Source organism: Sesamum indicum, linkage group LG6 (assembly GCF_026168435.1).
Source record: "Sesamum indicum cultivar Baizhima isolate 11 linkage group LG6, ASM2616843v1, whole genome shotgun sequence".
Taxonomy (NCBI): domain Eukaryota; kingdom Viridiplantae; phylum Streptophyta; class Magnoliopsida; order Lamiales; family Pedaliaceae; genus Sesamum; species Sesamum indicum.
This window is the reverse complement of record NC_142662.1, coordinates 17927697-17931834: the sequence shown is the minus strand read 5'-3', so window position 1 is coordinate 17931834 and position 4138 is coordinate 17927697. Positions and strand designations below refer to the sequence as shown.

Genomic DNA, 4138 nt, shown 5'->3' with positions numbered 1-4138 from the left:
TGGATGCAGCTACACATGTGGTTCGATACTTGAAAGGAACAACACATAAAGGTCTGTTCTTTCCTGCAAATGCTAATTGTGACATCATTGCGTACTGTGATGCAGATTGGGCGTCATATCCAGACAGCAGGAGATCATTGATAGGATATTGTGTTTTCTTGGGCAAGGGACTGATATCTTGGAAGACCAAGAAACAAAATACAGTCTCAAGGTCTACAGCAGAAGCCGAATACAGAAGAATGGGGTCAACTGCCTGTGAATTGGTTTGGTTTGTGTCTTTAGTTAAAGACTTGGGATTTCAAGTTCCTCGTCCAATTCCTTTTTACTGTGATAATCGAGCTGCCTTGCATATTATCAGTAACCCTGTTTTTCATGAAAGAACGAAACATCTCGAAATTGATTGCCATTTGGTCCGAGATCATTATCAGTCAGGTTTCCTTGCACCTACGTTTGTACGATCCAAGGATCAGTTGGCAGATATTTTTACAAAGGCACTAACTGGCCCTTTGTTTCATGCTTTACTTGGCAAGCTGGGCTTAATTGATTTCATTGTAAGTCCAGCTTGAGGGGAGGATGAAAAAAGTGTTGTTTCTCAGTTGCAACACTGATACAGAACTCAGCATTTGAAGACGATAAAGAAATCCACTAAGGCATGAGAAGTTGCTACTTGCTTCCGGTTTAGCACTAGCACTTTAGTGTGTAGTTAGCACCTTTATTAGTTCTCATGTAAAGCATTTTTAGCAGATGCTCATAAGCGCCTTTTATTTCCTTTTCACGCCTTTGTTAGTAGTTTAACAATTTCTTCACTAGCCGTTGTAAGAGGTCGTTATAATTAAACCTCCTTCTTCTTCCTTCTTTTTGCTGTTTATATACAGCATATTCTGTAACTTTCAATGTGCGGATTTTTATATGAGAATGAAAGATTTATTTGAGAGTTTATCTTCTTGACAATTTTACCCACGAGATGTCGAGGTTAATAAGGAAAATGCAAGAAGAGTCAACCAAACACGTGGTTTATACAGGTACACTACATGTTCTAAATACCAGATATGTCTTTAAATGTGTTTTTCTTACATGTTGTCTGAACAAGAGACTTTAGAATAATTAATAATCAAGTACTGAGATAATTCTTTAAAGAAAAGATAGCAGGAACATGCATTGCAATATGTGGATATATAAAACAAATGTGTGTCGAAGCCTTGTAAGTTTTGATATTAGTATAGGTTGTCAGAACTTCGAATTATCACCATTGGCAGAAGAAGGGATTGAAAATTAATTTTATCCAAAGTTTTACATTGGACTTCATTTTCAGAAACGGCCTTCAAGATGCTTATAAAGTCTATAATCCAAAAAATAACATATTATGCCAAATTTGGATTATAGACAAATAGAAAATTCTATTGCATTGCTGGATGAAGCTACATGTGATTTTTAATGATATCAGTTTTAAAGCCTATGCACATGGTACAGCTTGAAAGTTGTAAAAGGAAAAACTTAGGTCTCTTCAAGCATCTTAATTTTTATACTGTACACAATTGACGATCCTATAGGATTGAGTATCCAAATATGAGTACTCTGGTAAAGAAAGGAAACCTGCATATGTTTCAAGAAGAAGCTCGTGTGAAGCGAATAGTTGAAGGTCAAAGCTTCAATTTTTGCAATCAAACATCCCAAGTCCTAAGATCAAGTCTTCTTTTATCAGGCAGAGCATGCATGAGAATAATTTCCACACAAACAGGTTCTTGGAAAAGTAATTGCAGGAGATGGTTTGGGACTACTGTCTCATCTACAGATAATAGTGCACATAATCTTTCTTAACTAAGTTAGCATCTGAGTTTTTCTAGTACTTTTGGATCGCATACTTTTGTAATTCCAATTCCAATTCTAGGATTCAATTTCTTTACCCAAGACCACGCTCATTGACTCTCTTGCTTTGTGATCATTACCTTCAGTGTCCTAAGTAGTTAGTAATAGTCAGATCTGGAGGCCAACTTGGTTTTTAAGGTTGTTGGAATCCATGTAAAGCATTGGAATGCTGTTGGTTGATTAATGAAACTTTCGTACTAAATTGTGAGAATAAAGCATTCTTATTTTTACCCTCCACATTGTCTCCCATTTCTTGTTTTACTTCTCCTTCTTCTCCACTTTTCTACATATTTCATCAAGTTAAAACATTTACCATTTTAAAATCTTGGTGTTATACTATCACCAAAGTCAATGAGGCTTGCTGGATTAAATCCTTGTTCGGAGTGGGAGGTGCCAACACATTCTCAATTGGAGTTAGATAGTAGTCAATGGAATTTTCAAGAATTAGATGGTGATCATTCCATTGGAATTCAGTTTCCCATGGAGTTTTGAAGCTCCTCCATGACTTGCTTGTGCCAATGCATTCTTCGATTTGCTACTTTTCAGTTTCCATGATTGATTCATGGGATTCTTGTTTTATGTGCCCCTTTCTTCTGAAATATGCAATTTTGGAGAGTTGGCTGCCCCTTAAAGTTCACTTGCTTTCTGTTTTAGTCTCTGTTTTCAATTGCTACCCCATTTCCATCCTAGAAAGTAAATTAAGTAATTTATTCACTTAATTGGTACTTTTGTATGGTTACTTAAAATGATGGTTTTGGATTTGAGTACTTCATTGCATATTTCTGATCGCTCACGTGACTTTCTGATCTACGATTCGTCCTAACCTATCTTTGAGCTTGATTTAAAATTCTTTCATTTACCTTGATTGCTGATTCATTTTCACTAACACAGAAACTCTCATTCGTTCATCCTTGTCCTAGGAACCCTAGAGTTCATTGCAAAGCAGCCACCTCTGGAGATTTTTCAAACAGTGCTCCTGGTCAGATGAGCCAATATGAGAGAATAATTGAAACATTGACGACTCTGTTTCCCTATGGGTAAGTTACAGCATATTGTTGGATCTCATCCTGGTACTCTTTTATGTCATATATCTCTAGAAGGTACTACATTTTCAGGAAAAAGTTCACATTCAGAATTTTTGACTCATTGTAGGTCATTTTAGGTACCATTATTGGCATTTACAAGCCTGCAATGGTAAGTTTTTTCAGTTCCACTGGCTGAAAATGGAATATTAATTAAGCACTCAAGTATTCAATCTTTTGCAGGTAACTTGGTTAGAAACAGATCTATTTACTGTTGGTTAACTCTGACATTCGATGACTTCAGACAATGCTTGCGCAATCCCTGGACTGTAAGTAGTGACTCATCTGTAAACCTAAGAAAATGTTTGTTGCAAGGAACTGAGGCCATACATCTGTTACCAGTTTGATAACAGGTGGGTATAGGATTTTTAGCTCAATACCTCATCAAGCCAATGTTGGACTTTTTCATTGCAATGGTATGTCTTATTGCTGCTTGACATGTCCGTGGTAACCTCTTTAGTGATTTTTCTTACTGTAAAGCTCTAACTAAGAATTTGGTCAATAAAATTCTCATATGAACCACATCTGCTAGGTTGTCATTCTAAAGTGTGTTTCTGATGTCATTTCATGAGTAATGAATGTGGTTTTGAATCGGCCCTCAAGTTGTGATGCAATGTGAAACCTATTTGATGTGGATTCATGATTCCTGGCTCAAATAATGCTCAACTATCATACGAAATTGTAGCCTACAAAAATATACGGAATTTTTTGACCAATTATAAATTTAAGAAGTAGAAGTTTTTAAAAAATCTCAATTTTATTGAATTGAATATAAAAATTTACATGTGGGACGGGGAATGAATAAATAGATAGAGAATCGATAGAATGGGGAGAAGTTTTTATGAAAAAAAAAGATAAAAATGACCTTCATGTTTATTGAGCCAAAGAGAACCAAAAAAAATAATAATTATTATAAAATTGGCAGCCTTGGGCTAGAATAGTCACGAATGTGATCGTTCTGCCCGGGCTTGTCTATTTTTATTTTAATAGTTTGGGCTATAACCCAAACCATTTCTCAAAGATGTAAACAGGTTTCAGTTGGGCCTCAATGGGTTTGTTCATAGACTGGGCTTGCATTCAAAAAATGATCCAATAGAAGCCAATTCATGCCCCAGAACCAGTCCAAGACTGCCCACGGGCGGTACTAGGCCGGGTGTTTCTGGGCCGGTCCATGACGGCCCCCGTTGCAT

General features: G+C 36.4%; 1 long non-coding RNA gene across 2 annotated transcripts; it reads left to right on the top strand.

Moving 5' to 3' along the window:
* Positions 1 to 1533: 1533 nt before the first annotated feature.
* LOC110012079 (uncharacterized) lies at positions 1534 to 3535 on the top strand. Of its 2 annotated transcripts, XR_016066164.1 has the most exons (4): positions 1534 to 1738; positions 2787 to 2903; positions 3019 to 3060; positions 3132 to 3535. It is a non-coding gene; the product is annotated as an uncharacterized LOC110012079 (long non-coding RNA). The 2 variants fall into 2 exon arrangements; XR_002287175.2 differs by having other exon boundaries at positions 1534 to 2903.
* The last annotated feature ends 603 nt before the right edge of the window (positions 3536 to 4138 follow it).